Source organism: Geotrypetes seraphini, chromosome 2, assembly GCF_902459505.1.
Source record: "Geotrypetes seraphini chromosome 2, aGeoSer1.1, whole genome shotgun sequence".
Taxonomy (NCBI): Eukaryota; Metazoa; Chordata; class Amphibia; order Gymnophiona; family Dermophiidae; genus Geotrypetes; species Geotrypetes seraphini.
In genome coordinates this window covers 492,896,979-492,917,284 of record NC_047085.1, presented here as the reverse complement: position 1 = coordinate 492,917,284, position 20,306 = coordinate 492,896,979, and the positions used below count along the sequence as shown (strand labels likewise).

Below are 20,306 nucleotides of genomic sequence, written 5' to 3'. Positions count from 1 at the left end.
TCTCTAGAAAATGAAACGATAGAAAGATGTGGTTTGTTGCATTTGAATCGGCATCTTCATGATTGCTTAGCCGGCTGAGTAACTCACTTTCTAAGACTTGGTCCCTTTTCTTGGATTACAGAAAGCATCTAATAAAAGTAGAACCAATCAATCGTATTATTTAATTTATTCGGGTGCACTGTGTTAAGCAGATAAATCCAGCATTGCTCTTTCCTTAGTAATAACAATTTCCGATTGCCTTCTCACGTTAAAACTGGAACATGATCTACAGCAGTGGTCCCCAACCCTGTCCTGGAGGACCACCAGCCAGTCAGGATTTCAGGATAGCCCTAATGAATATGCATGAGAGAGATTTGCATATAATGGAGGTGACAGGCATGCAAATCTGCTCCATGTATATTCATTAGGGCTATCCTGAAAGCCAGACTGGCTGGTGGTCCTCCAGGACACGGTTGGGGACCACTGATCTACAGCAAAACATTGCACTTGCTCAAAATGCTGAGAAAACGGTCGCCCCAGAGCCGCTTCCTTTATTCCTCTTAACAGAGCGCTACGAAGTGAAAAACTCTTGATGTATGCCCTATGTATAACTTTCTGCAGGGGCAAACAATGTGATGAGCCATTTATATATTGCATTGTTTGCCCCTGAGCACCAGAGTGCGTTGTCAAGAGGAATAAAGGAAGCGCCTCGGGGGGGGGGGGGGAGGGGATGTTGTATACAATTTTCTCCCTATTATGAGCAACTGCAACGTTTTGTTGGAGATCGTGTTTCAATTTTAACACGGGGAAGTAATCGGAAATTGTTCTTACCAGTTACCGTTTCAGTTCATTGATAGTGTGATATAATGACAGCCATGCAACATGATGTAGCCGCTACAGTGAAACACAGCGAAAAAAAAACCATAAGGGCAAGGAATCTAATTAATTTTTTCATTCAATTTTCTATACCATTCTCCCAGGGTAGCTCAGAAGGGTTTACATGAGTTTATTCAGGTACTCAAGCATTTTTTCCTGTCTATCCCGGTGGACTCACAATCTATCTAGTGTACCTGGGGCAATGGGGGGATTAAGTGACTTCCCCAGGGTCACAAGGAACAGCATGGGATTTGAACCAACAATCGCAGGGTGCTTTAACCACTGCGCCACACACTCCCCGTTTGCCTTTAGGTTCAAACAATTTTTATTGATGCAAACAACAAATACAACATTAAAACTTGTAAAACAATAATGATGCATCAAATGTAATAATAAGATAAACATATTGATGTGGTCAATATCACATACAACACCAAGGTGCTTAGTATAATAATGAATTATTCCTAAAGTTATTTCTAAGGTGCTCTTCAATTCTCCCTCGTCATTCAATGAATAATTTAGACTGTGTTTTCACAATATTTTGACACACTTTATATGAGACCTCAGAACTACCACTCCTCCGTCCCACCAAGGTGTTACTATGGGGGAGATACAAGTGGTGAAATCCTCACCGGCCTCCTTGATTTAAATTTTATGCATTTCTTAACTTATTGTTATTACTTATCTTAGTAATGGTGAGATTTCGCTTCTCAATACGGACTGTGCGGTGAGACTCAACATGTTTCACTGGGATGACGATTGAAGGTGCCCAATGGGATGACGATTGAAGGTGCCCAATGGGAAGTTCCAGGGAAACACACTACCATTGTAGCTAGGACTATGACCAATTGTAATAGTAGAGGGGTAGTGTATACAACCGTGTGCCCCTGCCATTTAATTTATATAGGGGAGACGAGTTGACAAATCAAAACTCGGTTGAACGAGCATAAATCCAGGATCAACAGAGCTTTGATGCAAGCCCCGATGGTTTCTCACATGGTAAAATTTCAATCATTCAGTAGATGAACTTAGATGGAGAATAATTGACAGTCTTCAGCAGAGCGGGAGGGGGGGGTGGCAACACAGAAAGAGAACTGAACCTGAAGGAGCAAAGATGGATACATAGATTAGACACTGTAGTCCCTCATGGATTAAATCTAGAAATAGAGTGGGCTTCAATGTTTTGAACCAGGCTGTCTGATTTGGAAAATTAATTTATATAATAAAATCTTTTCGGCACCACGGGAATCCAGCACCTCAGAGGGCAGGGGGTGGATCCTTTCGGTCCGGTCCTATTACGTCCGGGGGCGGTCCTGTAGCGGGAAATGAATAAGACAGCAGCCCTAGAGACGCGGCCCCCTTCTTACAAATAACGAATGATATGAGGTGGCGGCTGCGGTGGTGGTAAGTGAGGAGTTTTTCATTTAGACTTGGTAGTAATGGTATGCGAGGGGCACTAATTTATATAATATGATTTGCTTTAGGATAGACCCCTGACGAAACTCCAGTGAAACATGTCAGGTCTCACCGCACAGTCCTATTGAGAAGCGAAATCTCACCATTACTAAGATAAGTAATAACAATAAGTTAAGAAATGCATAAAATTTAAATCAAGGAGGCCGGTGAGGATTTCACCACTTGTATCTCCCCGTAGTAACACCTTGGTGGGACGGAGGAGTGGTAGTTCTGAGGTCTCATATAAAGTGTGTCAAAATATTGTGAAAACACAGTCTAAATTATTCATTGAATGACAAGGGAGAATTGAAGAGCACCTTAGAAATAACTTTAGGAATAATTGATTGGACTTTTCTAAGGAAATATTTAGCCAATTTTATATCTAATATAATAAAATGATAGGCCGCTGCATGCGCACTAAAAAAATCGTGTTCCCTGATCCCGTCGCGGAAACACGAGTGCGCATGCGCGGGTTTCACGTCACAGCCACCTCACAATACAGAAGTTTCTTTACATGCTGATGATCGCCTTCACAAGCCTGCTCCGAGCCAGCCGACGATCGCCTCCACAAGCCGACTGGGGTACAAAGACCGCCTCCTACCCCCCCCCCGGGACGAACCGAAAAACTGACCCCGCCGCCCGGGACCCAAGTCCTTTGCCACCCCACCCTTCCCTTCCCGCGGACCCCAGGAGGAGTCGGTTTCTGTGTAAGCCAGATCGTCGTCGTCGTCACATCCATCCCCCCCCACTGCACACGAACTCCTTCACGCGGTCTGACCGCTACCCTTACTCCCTTGCCGCCCCCCCTTCATGCGGTCCCCACAAACCTCTCGCCTCTAGCAGCGGCCGCAGCACTCTACACACGCTGCTTCACGACCTTCAACTGCCCTGATTGCTCCACCGCGTCCTTGATGACATCATCAGAGATGCGGCAAATCAAATCAGGGCAGTTGAAGGCCGTGAAGCAGCGTGTGTAGAGTGCTGCGGCCGCTGCTACAGGCAAGAGATTTGTGAAAAGTTGCTGCTGACCAGGGGAGCAGGGAAGAGAGACCGGGGGAGCAGGGAAGATGTGCTGCTGAGCGGGGGATCAGGGAAGAGGGACCAGGGGAGCATGGAAGAGGTGCTGCTGACCGGTGGAGCAGGGAAGAGGGACCGGGGGAGTAGGGAAGATGTGCTGCTGACCAGGGGATCAGGGAAGAGGGACCGGGGGAGCATGGAAGAGGTCCTGCTGACCAGGGGAGCATGGAAGAGGTACTGCTGACCGGGGGAGCAGGGAAGATGTGCTGCTGACTGGGGAAGCAGGGAAGAGGGACCGGGGTGAGCAGGGAATAGGTGCTGCTGACTGGGGAAGCAGGGAAGAGGAACCGGGGGAGCAGGAAAGAGGTGCTGCTGACCAGGGAATAGGTGCTGCTGACCGGGGGAGCATGGAAGAGGTGCTGCTGACCGGGAGCGCAGGGAAGAGGTGCTGTTGGACCGTGGTGGGAGGGAGGGGCGTAAAAATGGGTTTGGAGCTGGGGCTGAAAATAGGGCACATGTGAGGGAAGGAGGCTCTACTAGCACCCGTTAATGTAACGGGCTTAAACACTAGTAGTATAATAATGAGGCATTGAGTAAAATACATTCCATATAAACCTAGAAAATACCTTCATCCCCCAATCAACCCCACTCAATCTATGTATGACTACATGTTTTAAATCATTTAATACCCTCTACAATAGAATCATAGAAACATGATGGCAGATAAAGGCTAAATGGCCCATCCAGTTAAAGATAATGACTGGGAGTTCCCTCAAAAGCTTGGGGCCCAAGTATCAGCCAAAGCGTATGAGTGCCACCGTTCCCTCTAAGCTGAGTGGGAGTCCTCCACCTACAGCCCTGTCCAGCGGGTGGTGCTGTTTCACTGTTACATTTTCAATAGTGAGGGACAGGCAAGCTCTACAGAACTCCAGGGAACCCGCCTGTCCCTAGCGATTGAAAATACAATTCTCATTTGGTTTGTTTTATATCCCTTCCCGCCCAACAAGCCCAGAACGGATTACAGGAAGCTATACATAATGCATAGACAAACGGGTTAAATTTACACATATACAGTATCGATTGAACATCTTAGGTATACAATTTGGTCATCTTTAGGGTTACCAGCTGTCCATATTTCCCCGGACATGTTCGGGTTTTGAAAAGAAATTGTCTTGAACAGGCAGTGGGGGTGGGGGGGTGCTGGGGGGGGGGGGCGAAGCTGGGGCATTATGGGACAGGGATGGGTGGAACTTGGTGGGCCTGGGGGTCCGGATTTTATTTACGTAAAATCTGGCAACCTCAGTCATCTTAGGTTGCTATTGAAGCACCACACCCCAGCGTCAGCAACGCATTTGGAGGACTCCTGCTCAGAGGGAAGAACGGCGAGTGCTGCACCCTTCTAGTCCTGGGCCAGCCCACCGAACAGGATCCAGGCCTGGTCATCTCTGAATGCCAATGCACTGGCTGCTACTGGGCCACTGGATAAGAGAAGCCTTCGCATTGTCACCGACGTACGTGGCATGATTCCCAAGCGATGATGGTACATAGCCCTTGACGTCATGTCTCACGCTGCATCTGGAGTGTGAATCAAAATCCTTAACGGACACCCTGTTGTATGGTATTTCCAACCTATTTGTTTATAGAATTTTAAGCCTTTTCTAGAGTTGGAATGTAGTGATGCAATAGACAACGTGTGGCTAATCAGTTGTGACTTTAGTCTATTTAACTCCCCTGTAAGGAAAAGGTTCGGCACGCGTGTGAGATGTCACGGGGGCATTAGAAAAGGACATATTGCTTCCTGGGTACAGCCTGCTGAGGGGAGACACGTGTCACTTTTGTGTAATAAGGATTTAAAAGACAAAGTCCATAAACAGGACACAGTCCAGAAAGATAAAGCCCATGCGCAGTTTTTGAGATGGCTTGGTGTAATTTGGAAAGGCTCAGGTGGAGGCTGGGGCTGCTGAGCAAGAGGAATGAGCAGTGCCTCCTGAGGCTGACAAAGGGACAGGATTAATTCAGTGCTTGCACAGCCCCTGGGCAACTGACAGGGCTGCATTAACACTCTCTGAAGCCCTAGAAAAACTTGCTTTTATTCATTTATTTGTCTCTACTGCTCTCCGAAGAGAGCTCAGAACTGTTTACATGAATTTATTCAGGTACTCAAGCATTTTCCCTGTCTAATCTAATCTTTGTGTGTTCCGCATACCTAAATAGGCTTGAGGAAAGGAAGGGGAAAAGGGTTAGGGTGGGAGGAAGGAGCAGAAGGGGGACAGGAAACATAAAACTTAGGTGAACGTCTGTCCCAGTAGACTCACGTTCCATCTAATGTCCCTGGGGCAATGGGGGGATTAAGTGATTTGTTTAGGGTCAGAAGGAGCAGCATAGGCTGTAGCTTTAACCACTGCGCCACACTTTCCCCTTCTGGGCTGGTCTACCACGGACCCCCATTTACTTCTTTTCTTCTAACCCACTGCAGTGTCACACTTCTTTCCCTCACTTCTTCCCTTTCCCCCTTCTTCATTCATGGCCTTCCTTCTACGTTTCACCTCTCCGGAGGTAGCAGGGAAATCTGCGGAGCCCAGCTGTAGGCATGGTGACGGTGATAGTTCATGAGCGAGCATGGGGACAAGTCAAGCGCAAGGTTCAAGTGGCGTAGCTTAACAGTTAGAGCCAAAGAGCTGCCAAGTTACCCATTGCAGGAGGGAGATTTTAGGCCAGTTCAGGATGTCTGACAGCCCCACCCTAATGTACATAAGAACATAAGAACATAAGCAGTGCCTCCGCCGGGTCAGACCATAGGTCCATCCCGCCCAGCAGTCCGCTCCCGCGGCGGCCCAAACAGGTCACGGCCTGTCTGAGTCACCAGAAGGGGCCCCCTTGCCACCTTGGTTTCCCATTGAGTCCTATCTTCCCATCGAAGTCCTAACCCTCCGGTCTTGCACATGCACGACCTGGTTGGATTTCTATACTTATTACCTGGTTAGCTTTCTATACCTGTGTTACATCTCAGCACCTCTCTCAGTATCCCACGATCCCCCTATCCCTCAGGAATCCGTCCAATCCCTGTTTGAATCCTTGTACCGTACTCTGCCTGATCACTTCCTCCGGTAGCGCATTCCAAGTGTCCACGACCCTTTGGGTGAAAAAAAACTTCCTTGCATTTGTTCTGAACCTATCTCCCTTCAGTTTCTCCGAATGCCCCCTCGTGCCTGTTGACCCCTTCAGTCTGAAGAATCTGTCCCTATCCACCCTCTCTATGCCCCTCATGATCTTGAAGGTCTCTATCATATCTCCCCTGAGCCTCCTTTTTTCCAGAGAGAAGAGCCCCAGCCTATCCAACCTCTCGGCGTATGGGCGTATGTACTATGGGATCTGAAGTGCCAGTTTCGACAGAAAGAATCAAGAACTACAAATAGCGCTCTGAATTAGGATGTGGGTTCAAATTCAAGACTGGTCAACAAGTCTCCCTCCTGGAAGTGGGAAATTTGGCAGTTCTGAAGCAGAGGGCTGAGAACCAGGGGAGCTGGGCAAGACATTTTCGCGCTTTATTGCCTCTGATACAACTGACAACATTGTAAGATCTACTACTATGATAGATTTGACTAATTCCTTTTCTCCTACCTTTTTAAAAAACTTTTATGCGTATTCTGCTCTCTGACCACTTGTAAACCGAGTCGAGCTCCGACGGGAGATGACCCGGTATATAAACTGAAGATTAGATTATATTACTTGTTATTAGAGGCCCAACGAGTGAGATTTATGGGCAGTATCTGAGATATAAATTTACAAAAAGCTTCCGAAATGATAAACAAAAAGGAAATACAGTACTCCCCCAAAATTTGTGTGGGTTCCATTCCAGGACCGCCCCCACACACACACACATACACACACAAATTTAAAAAAAAAGGCAGGGGAGGCAGGAGAGGGCAGCTGGAGCGTCGGCAGGTGAAGAAAATCACTCGCGGTCTGCTCCAACCGCCTCTTCCTGTAGTAAAGTCGGGCTACACCAATCAGGAGCTGCTTTGACACAAAAATAAATTATTTCAGTAATTTTCTAAATTGCAAATTTGAAGAGGACAGAGTTAACAGCTTTTGAACTTCGTCATCCCAACTAGCAGCCTGAAAAGAAAACCTATGTAAAAAAACTCTTATGAATACACATCCTTTTACCGGTGGAAAAATGAAAATGGATGTAATCCGTAATGGACGGTTTATATATTTTTTTAAAAAAAATTAAATTGTACAATTAAATATTCTGGAACTTGCCCCTGGAGAACTTTATAATAAATAGTTCCAAACTTAAACATGACCCTTGCCTCAAAAGGTAACCAATGAAGCTCTCTATAATATTGCGTTATATGATCAGATTTTTTTCAGGTTAAAAATCAGGCGAATGGCAGTCTTTTGGATTCCTTGCAAATGGACTGAATTGCAATAAGCCAAGATGCTGAGTACCAAGGACTGAACCAGTATTCTAAACGACGGTTGATCAAAGTAAGATCCAATTGGCTGAAGCTTCCATAATAGAAAGAAGCATTTTTTAACCTTCACATTAGTAAAAGTCTTCATAGAAAGTGTCTGATCTAAATAAACTCCTAACAAACAGCAAAAAGCCCAACAGGACAAGAACCCACGGGTTCAAAACCACACAAAAAGCAGTGGGAACGGACAACGAACACTCCACAAAAGTTAAAAAAAATATGAAAAAAACTAACTCGTTTATTCCAAAACAAAAGGACAAAGATAAACTGTGGACCTAACACAGTACTGTGTTTCGGCGAATCAAAACACCTGCTTCAGGGGTCACTGTGTGTTGTAATACACAGGTGACAAGTCCTTTGTTAATACAAGGCGCGGTCAAAGCCACACAGAAAAAAGTCAAGCGCTGAAAAGCTATCTTAATTCAGAAACTAATGGATATGCTTTGCTATCCAGTGTCAATTGGTTTTCTAATGACCAATTGGAAGGAGTAGCAAGGAAAAACCTAGTCTTTTGGGTGTTTAGTTGTAATCTAAATTCCTTCATCCAAGCTGTCCTTCATGGCAAGTTGTCAAAGGTTTTGCATGGTTTGTACATGCACTGCAAATCCTGCAGGGAAAACGCTCATATGATCTTTGTCCCAGTGTAGACAGCTTGAAACATGTCCCCTAAAAGAATAATTATTCACCTAGAGGCCTAGTCCGAAAACTGCCTCAACACTGAGTACGATAAATGCAGCTGACCACTTTCACCTGACAGCTATTTTTAGCTATTTCGAATGTCAGCATTTCTGGGACGTAGCAGCTCGAGAGACTACAGTAGACAGGCATAACTTGATTTTCAAATTATACACAGCTAAAACTTCAGCTATACAAATAACAAGATCAAAATACATTGCAGACTTTGAAATAAATGGCCTGGTGGCAAGGCTTACGGGTATTATTCTACTAACCTACACTTAATTAATTTTCGAACAGCAGAGTACACCGATGCCTTTGAAAAATAGCTCAAGATGTGTGGGTATAAAAATACTACTACTTCTATTTAGCATTTCTATAGTTCTGAAAGGTGTATGCAGCGCTGTACATTTTAACATTCAACAGACAGTACCTGCTCAGAAGAGCTTACAATCTAATTTGGGCAGACAGACAGGACATCTCGGGGTTGGGGAGTTTCTGGCAGAAGGAATGATGCAATGGGTCTAAGTATCTAACAGTGAGTTAAAAGTTGAAAGCAGCATAAAAAAATGGGCTTTTAGCGCCTTGGATTTGAAGACTGCTAGAGATGGAGCATGACATATTGATTCTGACAGCCTATTCCAGGCATACGGCATGACAAGAAAGAAGGGACGGAGTCTGGAGTTGGTGATGGAGGAGAAGGGTACAGATAAGAGGGACTTACCTGATGAAGAATATTAAAAAACCACTCTAGAGGCTAAAAAGAAGTACTACTCTGAACTATTAGACCCCCCCCCCAATAGATTTAAAAAAAACTTTTTAAACTAATAAAAAAGATACTCACAACATCGCAAGGAGGCAACTGGTGCCTTAATACCGAACTCAACAGCGAAACGCTCTCAGACTACTTCGCTGACAAAGTAGAAAAAATAAAGTCTCACCTTGACTCCATCACGCTACAGAAATCGTCCCCCCCCGTGACTCAGGCAAAATAATTAAAACTACAGTTGGGAACCTAACTTACTTCAAAACTGTCTCCCACGTCGACATCACCAAGATACTAGACGCTATTTGCCCTTCCGGCTCCAACATGGACCCCTGTCCACCACCCCTCCTGATGGCAGTGAAAGACATCTTTGTAGACTCCATCCTTCCGCTCGTCAGTACCTCTCTAGAAACAGGCGTAGTGCCCGCAAACTGGAAGTATGCGGTCATCAGACTGATCTTGAAAAAATCCATGTTCAACCCTAATCTCCCCAGCAACTTTAGCCCTGGCTCTAACCTTCATCTCCAAGATCCTGGAAAAAACTGTGTTAAAACAATTGCACCCTTTCATCAACAAACAAGGAGCCCTATCTGCCTTCCAACCGGGATTCAGAAAATTCCACAGTACTGAAACCGTCTTTCTCGACATCATCGACTACTGCTGGAAACCCATGGACAAGGGTGATGATGTTCTCCTGGTGCTTCTGGATCTCAGTGTGCCGTTCGACATTATTGACCATCCTCTCCTCATTGAAATTGGTATCAGAGACATTGCGCTACAATGGCTCGCCTCCTTCCTGAATAACAGATCCCCAAAGCATTCTGCTCGACGATGCACTGTCGAAACCAAAACTTATCAGATATGGTGTTCCGCAGGGGACTCAGCTATCTTCCCTATTATTCAATCTCTACATTAGACCTGTCCTAGACATAGCCCGCAGATATCAAATAGAGATTCATTCCTTCGCAGATGACATCCAACTGTAGCTACTGCTAGGAGAAACTCGTGATGCCCAGATCGCAAAACTCCTAAACTGCCTCTTGGAAATCAAAAACTGGATGTCCGTCAACAAATTACAACTAAACGCCTCCAAAACAGAACTCCTTTGGAGCCGCAAAAAAAACACTACCACTATATTTGTCTCTCACTCTGCTGGGACTCGACAACCATAACTGTAAAGACCAAACGCGCAGCCTAGGAATACTCCCTTACCTCCAACCTATCGCTGTCCAACCACATCTCTCAGGTGGTAGCTTCCTCGTTTTACAAAGCACGCTGTACGCAGAGAAAATGTTAATTATCATTTATATGTGGGGGGGGTTTCAAAGAGGTCAAGGCAGATGATTTTAAAATATGCAATGTCACCTCAGCAACAACTATAGAAAAATAGACAACTGTAATGCAAAATATAGGCAGCAGATATAAATTCTCAAAACGGACACACTTCGATCACTAAATTGAGAATAAAATAATTTTTCCTACCTTTGCTGTCTGGTGATTTCAAGAGTCTCTGGTTGCACTTCCTTCTGACTGTGAAGCGTCGCAGTTGGCGATAGAAAAGCCTAAAATGTTTTATAGCCAGTATTTCATCCAGTCTTTTAACTGGTTCATACCTGAAGTGGGTCCTAGGCTTGTCAATGAAGAATGCCTCTCCTACCTAAGTGATTGAAGAAGGACTGGAACCTCCCACTTACAGTGGCAGGGAGTTTCAGGGTTCATAGACAACCCCGCTAAAGACAAAGGCCGACAACTGAGCGCAAGACGGAGGCGCACGCCGACAACTGAGCGCAAGACGGAGGCGCGCGCCGAAGAAAATTACAGTTTTTAGGGGCTCCGACGGTGGGTTTTGTTGGGGAGCCCCCCCAGTTTACTTAATAGAGATCGCGCCGGCGTTGTGGGGGGTTTGGGGGGTTGTAACCCTCCACATTTTACTGTAAACTTAACTTTTTCCCTAAAAACAGGGAAAAAGTAAAGTTTTCAGTAAAATGTGGGGGGTTACAACCCCCCCCACCCCCCACAACGCCCCCACAAAACGGCGCGATCTCTATTAAGTAAAATGGGGGGTTCCCCCCCACGCCCCCCCCCCCCGTCGGAGCCATAAAAACTGTAATTTTCTGCAGCACGCACCTCCGCGCTGCACTCAATTGTCTGCGCGCACCTTTGTCCCGGCGCGCTTTTGACCTGACACCGAGTTTCAGTGCTCTCATTCAAAGATATTATTTGGTTCTGTTATCCCCTCTCCCTGCCCGCACAACAATATCATGCCCAAAATATGCACATACAGAGGAATGAATAAATTCGTACAGCCAGCGTAGCTTTTGGAGGTTGGAAGGAAGGGCTGAGGTGGAAATGTTTCATGTTATACACTCACACTGATAGGATAAGCTTATGCAAAAGAAATTAATTTTACAAATATGAAAATTAAATCTGTTGTGCTCTAATAAAGAATTAAGATGATAAAGGAGATAGAACTCCTCTCATATGAGGAAAGCCTAAAACGGTTAGGACTCTCCAGTTTGGAAAAGAGACGGCTGAGGAGAGATTTGATTGAAGTCTACAAAATCCCGAGTGGTGTAGAACGGGTGCAAGTGGATCGATTTTTTACTGCATCAAGATTTACAAAGACTGGGGGACACTCGATGAAGTTACAGAGCAATACTTTTAAAAGCAATCGTTTTCACTCAGAAAATAGTTAAGCGCTGAAACGCGTTGCCAGAGGATGTGGTAAGAGTGGTTAACGTAGCTAGTTTTAAGAAAGGTTTGGACAAGTTCCTGGAGGAAAAGTCCATAATCTGCTGTTGAGACAATTGGGGGAAGCCACTGCTTGCCCTAGATCACAGGTGTCAAAGTCGGTCCTCGAGGGCCAGAATCCAGTCGGGTTTTCAGGATTTCCCCAATGAATCTGCATGAGATCTATTTGCATGCACTGCTTTCAATGCATATTCATTGGGGAAATCCAGAAAACCCGACTGGATTCCGGCCCTCGAGGAGGGACTTTGACACCCCTGCCCTAGATCAATAGCATGGAATGCTGTTACTATATGGGTTTTTGCCAGGTACTTGTGATATGGATTGGCCTCCATGAAAACGGGATACTGGGCTAGATGGACCATTGGTCTGACCCAGTAAAGCTATTCTTATGTTCTTACTGGATGTTCTATTGTGCTCTAATAAAGAATTAAACTAAGGTTTCCACTTGATTCTATAGCATAAGGAACAGGCTGACCCAGATACCGTAGCAAAGTGCTGACATTAAAACTGTCACAGAGAAGGGGAAGCATCACGTGATCGCATTCAGCATGGATGTGTGAGACAGTCTCTCCCGTCAGCAAACTGAAAGTTTCCTATTATTTCAACCGTTCATATTTGCTGATTTTGATCATCACCACGTTGGCATCTAAATCAGCTAAAAAAAACAGAAGGTTCGTTCACTGTTCGTTCTGCAACTAAAAAATGTAAGCATGAGCCGCCTACTCCAGAGAAGGCCACACTTGCTCCGTTACCTTAAGACAAAAATGAATCTCTTACAGACACCAACGCTGAAGACATTAAACTACTTAAAGAGTTGATGCAGCAAAATTTGAAAATGGCTTCAGAATTAAAATCAGATCACAACAGTATGAATGTGCAATTTACCCAATTTAAAGTTTGTCTCGAGCTCCCTTACACTCAAAATGAGCAATACGTGTCCACTCAATGATGCTTAAATAAAATGGATGTACTTCAAAATGAACATGAAGACATAGTTAACAGAATGAGGAAGAAAACTGTATGCCTTCTTGGTCTTCCAGAGCTTGTAGAAGGTAAAGAATTAATTTCATTTTTACAATCCTTCGATATGTGCAATTTGACTCACCATTGGAAACAGAATGAGCCCATCGAGTTCCGCCCACTAGTAAAACAGCTCCTAGACTACTAATAATGAAACTATTACGTTACAATCAGTTAGAACCAAACATTACAAATCATACAGGCTGCCAAGAAAAAGCTCCCTTCAATTTGTTGGTCACAATTAATTTTGGTTCCAGATTTTTTTAAAAAAAAAGGTAAGATGTTTCTAGACCTCCATCTGAAGCTCAAAGCCTTTGGTGCACAATATGAACTATTTTACCAGGCTAGAATGTGGATCACTTATTGCAATGCTTCAAAAAATTTTGATGAGCCGATTCTTTTGCAGAAATTCCTATCTGATCACACTGTAGACACTACCTAAGTTGTCAATCTAAATATTACTTCAGTGTTTCTATAATGAAGATTATTTTTATACTTCTTGTATTATTGTGCTGACGTTCAGGATTCCGTCTCACTCTGCTAGGTTCACATGCCCCCAGTATGCATTTGTTCTCAGTTTTGTTTAAGTTTCTCTCTTTACTTTACACTTGTTTCAAATACATATGAAAGTGCTTGATAGAGTGACTTATTTGCAAGCCTGGATGAAAATATGATATTGCAGACCATCAACAATGCAATTTCCTTATGGTGGTAAATTAATATTACATCACTACACAGCAAGGGCATTTCTAACTCTATAAAGAGGAAGAAAATTCTCTTATATCTTAAAATTAAAATCTGATATTTGCTTCTTACTAGAAGACGCATCTTAATTTCTCAGAAGCATCTAAACTCTCTGGATGATTTTTTGATCAGTGTTATGTTTCTCCCACTATTGGCAAAAGGAAAAGAGTTATTACACTCATACTTAAATCATTTCCATTTCAACTTTCTTCTCATATATTGACTCAGAGGACAGGTGGTCTCGTCTAGAAGGTCACTTATCATATTTATCATTATCGACGTACCTAACGCAAAGGAACCTCATTTCTTTCGACAATTCAATAATGCCACACAAATTTCACTCATGGCTCTTACAATTCTAGGTGGAGATTTCAACTTTCCCTTGGACCCAGTCTTGGATAGATCTTCTCGGTGCCAAACCGCACAGCAGCTCAACATTTATATCCTTAGGCCCCCTTTTTACAAAGCTGCGATAGGTTTTTATATCGCCAGAATTCCTATGACCATCAGAGCTAAGAGTGCTAAAAAAGCCTAATGCAGCTTTGTAATAGGGGGGATTAATGCAGACTAATGAATGACTTTTGGAGATTACTAAACCCAGCTATGAGAGATTATTCATTCTGTCCTTCAACACATCACTCTTATATTTTTTTATTTTATGTATTCAATTTTCTATACCATTCTCCCAGGGGAGCTCAGAACGGTTTACGTGCATTTTATTCAGGTACTCAAGCAGTTTTCCATCTCTGTCCTGGTGGGCTCACAATCTATCTAACGTACCTGGGGCAATGGGGGGGATTAAGTGACTTGCCCAGGGTCACAAGGAGCAGCGTGCCTTTGAACCCACAACCCCAGGGTGCTGAGGCTATAGCTTTAACCACTGTGCCACACTCTCCCCCCCTATACTGGGTTGGACTATTTCTTTGCAATAAGGACATAATTCATATGTTAAAGGATACCAAAATTAAAATAGATTAAAGGTTGCTGTTTTTTTGGTGCGACTGTGATGAAGGAATTCAAATGATACTGCTATGGAGATTATTTGTGAACAATGGGTGGGTGAAAAGAAGTGGAAATATATTCAAAGGAAGCGATTGTGAATGCATTGAGTGACCCAAGATACCTGCTAAGATACCAAAGTGCAATAAGAGAAGTGCTCAATTTCTTTGACTGGTTGACCAGAGAAGTGGATAGAGGATGTGCGCTAGATGTGGCGTATTTAGATTTTAGCAAAGCCTTTGACAGTGTTCCGCACAGATGTCTAATAAATAAACTGAGTGCCCTCGGGATGGGTCCTAAAGTGACGGGCTGGGTCAGGAATTGGTTGAGTGGAAAGCGACAGAGGGTAGTGATCAATGGAGATCGCTCTGAGGAAAGGGATGTTACCAGGGGTGTGCTTCAAGGTTCTGTTCTTTTCAACATTTTTATAAATGATTTTGCTGAAGGGTTGTTGGGTAAAATTTGCCTCTTTGCGGATGATACCAAAATCTGTAATAGAGTAGACACGCCGGATGGTGTGAATAACATGAAGAAAGACCTAACAAAGCTTGAAGAATTGTATGGAATTTGGCAGCTAAAATTTAATGCTAAGAAATGCAAGGTCATGCATTTGGGCTGCAAAAACCCGAGGGAATGGTACAGTTTAGGGGGTGAAGAACTTATGTGCACGACGGAAGAGCGGGACTTGGGTGTGATTGTATGTGATGGTCTTAAAGTGGCCAAACAGGTTGAAAAAGAGACGGTGAAAGCTAGATGGATGCTAGGTTGCATAGGGAGAGGTATGGCCAGTAGGAAAAAGGAGGTATTGATGCCTCTGTATAAGTCTCTGGTGAGACCTCATTTAGAATATTGTGTACAATTCTGGAGGCCCCACCTTCAAAAAGATATAAAAAGGATGGAGGCGGTCCAGAGGAAGGCTACCAAAATGGTGCGTGGTCTTCGTGATAAGGCTTATGGGGGACAGACTTAAAGATCTCAATCTGTATACTTTGGAGGAAAGGCGGGAGAGGGGAGATATGATAGATGTTTAAATACCTACGTAATGTAAATGTGCATGAGTCGAGTCTCTTTCATTTGAAAGGAAACTCTGCAATGAGAGGGCATAGGATGAAGTCAAGAAGTGAGAGGCTCCGGAGTAATCTGAGGAAATACTTTTTTACAGAAAGGGTGGTAGATGTATGGAGCAGTCTCCCAGACGAGGTGCTGGAAACAGAGACTGTGTCTGGATTCAAGAGGGCCTGAGATAGGCAAATGGGATCTCTTGGAGAAAGAGATAATGGTTACTGTGGATGGGCAGACTTGATGGGCCATTTAGCCTTTATCTGCCGTCATGTTTCTATGTTTCCATGATATAATGAGAAATGATATGAACCAGACTAACCTAAATATTAAGACACAAATTGTGTAGTACCTAATACTTCAGAAGAACTTAAATGAAGAAAACATACAGTGAGAAACCATAGATAATATGACAATATAAATGTTAAAAAAAAACCCAAAGGTCATTTCAATAAAAAAAAAAAATACACAAGATAGGGAATATAAAAAAATATGAGCTATGAGTAATAAAACTGAGTAATAAAGAGACTATATGAAGACTCAACTGGTTAATGGAAAATACGTGAAATCTGAAATCTTAGTCTCAGATCATGCAGCAGAGTGTAATTCATGGAGATTTATCTCTATGCTGCATCAAGATGACGATTTTATGTCATATCACAGAAATGTCTGAAGATTTTTTTCATTTGCAGCTATGGTCCTAATATTTCTTACATTTCCATTTGGGAATCCTACAAAGCCTGGCTGAGAGGTGAAATAATCAATTCTGTAGCTCACGGACACAAAAACCTAAATTCTGATATCCGTACAATTAGGAAAAGAAATTCATGACATGGAAACAATTTTATACTCTGAGGGGCTCATGATAAAAATTAAAAAGTCCAAAATCTGGCCTAAATCGGTATTTGGACAATCAAAAAAAGACAGGTTGTCTAAGTACCGATAATCAAAACTGGTTTTAGACGTATCTAAAACCAGCTTAGGCCTTTTCACTGCCTCTGTGTGCCCAGAGCGAAAAGGGGCGTTTTTGGAGGAGTGGATAGGGCGGGAGGTGGGCGGGATGTGGGCTGACCTAGAGACTTAGTCGTCCGGCAGCCATTACCAAAAACATTTGACAGGTTGCCAGATGGAACTTATACGTTTTGACTTAGACAAAGTCAAAACAGGCATAAGTTATGGATTGGGCCGCTGAGCTTTTCGCAGTTGCTGTTATCAGCTCAGCGGCCCAGGCAACCCATCAAATGGGTAACGATGGGTAACCCGTAATGATCGTGGCAGGCAAAATGCCCAATCTCTCCTTCCGCCACCCACCGCAACCCTCCCCCCCGACACATTGCAGCAGGAGAGATGCCCAATCTCTCCTGCCACTACTCGCCACCACCTGGCGCGACCTCCTGAACATCGCGTCAGGACAGATGCCCAATCTCTCCTACCGGAACCCCCCAAACTGGCGCACTCTTCACTGGCAGGAGGGATGCCCAGTCCCTCCTGTCAGACACCTCCCCACCCCCCTGCTGGACCACCCAGCTCACCCCCCGGGGTGTTTTCGGCAGGAGGGACCGAGCATCCCTCCTGCCAGTGAAAAGCCTGCCAGTTCGGGGGGGGGGTTTCAGAAGGAGAGATTGGTCATCTCTCCTGCCGCAATGAGTCAGGGGAAGTCGCGGTGGGTGGCAGCAGGAGAGATTGAGCATCTCTCCTGCCGTGATCGTTGCTAGGGGGGGAGGGCAGTTCCACAATTCTCTAACCGGCATTGTTTATGACAGATGCCAGTTAGAGAATCATGCTTTTAGGCGAAGGACTGGCCCCCTCCTTTGCCTAAAAGGTCTTGTTCTAGGCGTTTTGGACTTGGACAAATTTTTGGACGAGAATAGGGTATAAAGATCGATTACTTAGCGGCAAAAGCTTGGCCATATAAGCAGACGATTCTCAATAAAAAAGATATTTGGGATGTACTTTTTGAGAATGGACATTCGACGTTTCCGACTTTGATTAACTAGCGTTCTAGGCCCAAAATGGACTTAGACGTATTTATTTATTTTGCTCCTCCGCGTCTGATAAAAGCTTATTTCTAAAATTACAAAGCTTTAAGCTTCAATACAACACGTTATTACCGAACATATCTTTGCAAAATCTTTTAAATAAGCTCAGTATATTATTCTAAAGTCAACAAACCTGAAAAATTATTAGAATCCTATCTGAAGGGCAAAAGAATTAAACAAAGTATTGCTAACGTCACATCAAGATCAGGAGAAATAAATACCACCACTCCTCTTATTCTCAAAGCATTTACAGACTTTTATAAAACCTCACATATATGCCTCTGCTTCACCTAAAGATATATCATCCTTTTTATTAAATCTAAACCTGCCTCAAATTTCCTCCCATCAAATACAACTTCTAAACCAGGACATCCAGTTTGATGAAATTCTGTTAGCCATTACAGCATTGGCTTCCTCAAAATCTCCAGGTCCTGATTTGCCTTTTTTGTAACTCCGAAACGTCAGTAATATTGTCGAGGTCTTTTTGGAGGTCAATGCTGAGGTTATACTGAAACCTAATAAAGACCCTCGATATATGAAGAATTGTCATCCTATTTCTCTTCTAAACCTTGATTATAAAGTCTAAAGTATTATGTTTCAAATTGGAAAAAGTTCTATAATCTTATAGACAGGCAGTCCCCAGGTTAAGAACGGGCTCTGCTTTTTAAACCGTTCTTAAGTTGAATTTGCATGCATCTTGGATCCTGTACAGTAGAGTCCTTCCTCCTGATCCCCTTTCAACTCCTCTCTGAATGTCGCCCAGAGCCTGAATAGGTATTAGATTAGATTAAACATTAAAGAAACAGTCCTCATAATAAACTACTGTATGACATCAGAGGGAAGGCTTCCGAGTCAGCTGCGGGCAGCTGTTCATGGCTCTGTGAAGAAAAGTGCAGCTGGGAGGAAGGAGCTGGCAATTCATAGTCGAAAACATGTAGGACAATCGAGCGCCAACAATACAGAGCAGACAATTGCACGCAGGACATCAGCACACCGGACTTAAACTTAATTTTAAAGTGCTCCGAGGGTAGGTTTGGGGAGGGAATCCTCGCAGTTATTTTAGTACTGTTTGCACTGCCGTTGGGTGGGGGTGTTGGGGGAACCCCCCCATTATAGAGGGAAGAGGCATTTTTCCCTTTTTTTAGGGAAAAACGTCAATATCCTCTGTAATGTGGGGGGTTCCCCCCACACACACCCCCTCGGAGCACTTTAAAATTAAGTTTAAGTTCGGCGCGCTGATGTCCTGCACGCAACTGTCTGCTCTGTATTGTCGGCACTCGATTGTCTCACGCGCTTTTGTCTTGTCACCGGAGCTGACTAGACGAGGTATATACCCGCGGGAGGGAGGGAGGCATGAATTTGGGACACAGCACAGCAGAAGGGAAAGACGAGGGACGAGGGAAACGGAAGGGTCATGTTGGGACAAGAAAGGAGGAAGAGGGGCGTGTTGGCACAGGAAGGGAGAAGCAGACCCCTGTTTGTAAGTATGAGTCGGACGTATGTCGGTCGTTCTTAACCTGGGGACTGCCTGTACATAGAGATCAAGTTGGATTTCTCAACAACAGATTTAGCTCAGACAATACTCAACTGCTTTGTCATATGATTCATTCTGCTTGATTGAAGGTCCATCCAGTACCATCAGTCTCTTTAGATGCGAAGAAGGTCTTCAATTGAATAGCGTGGAATCACTTATTTTCTGTGTTATCACTACTACTATTTATCATTTCTATAGCACTGAAAGGTGTACGCAGCGCTGTACATTTAACATTCAATAGACAGTTCCTGCTCAGAAGAGCTTACAATCTAATTTGGACAGACAGAACATCTCAGGAAGTAAATGGAAGTAAGGATCTGTCCTCCTTACTCCCATTGCTTTCAATAGAAGTATAATCCGGATGTCTTAATCCATCCTCCTTTGTCTGGTAACCCTAATGGTATGGATGGGCAGACTGGACGGGCCATGTGATCTTTTTTTCTGTCTTCATTTTCTCTGTATTTTATACATTTCTACAGGTGTGCATGAGAGAAAAGGTTTTCTGTATGACAGAAGCAATCAGCTAGGGAAGGAGGGGGAAAATTTATTTATTTAATTCATTTTCTATTCTGTCCTCCCAAAAGGGTTACAAGTTAATATGCATAATTAACATTTTTAATTAATTGTTAATTAACATTAACATAATTAACAGTTAACATTTATCCTGTAGAAATTCTTAGTAGAAATGTGCATTTGCTTGAAATGGCATATCAACAGTGAAAACATCCAAATTTTAGGTTTTTCCTATGCTGTAAGTTGTGCATACTACCAGCAAATAGCACACACTTTTTAAATAGTATGCACTGTTTTCAAGATATGTGTGCATTCTTGATAAAGTGGGCATGCATACTTGGAAAAAATAGTGTGTACTCTCGAAAAAAGTGTGCATGCATTCTTGAAAACGGGTGTGT

General features: G+C 43.7%; 1 protein-coding gene across 2 annotated transcripts in view; it reads right to left on the bottom strand.

Moving 5' to 3' along the window:
• LOC117354415 overlaps window positions 1-20,306 on the bottom strand; it is a 122,456-nt gene that overhangs the window by 82,564 nt on the left and 19,586 nt on the right. The window lies entirely within an intron of this gene.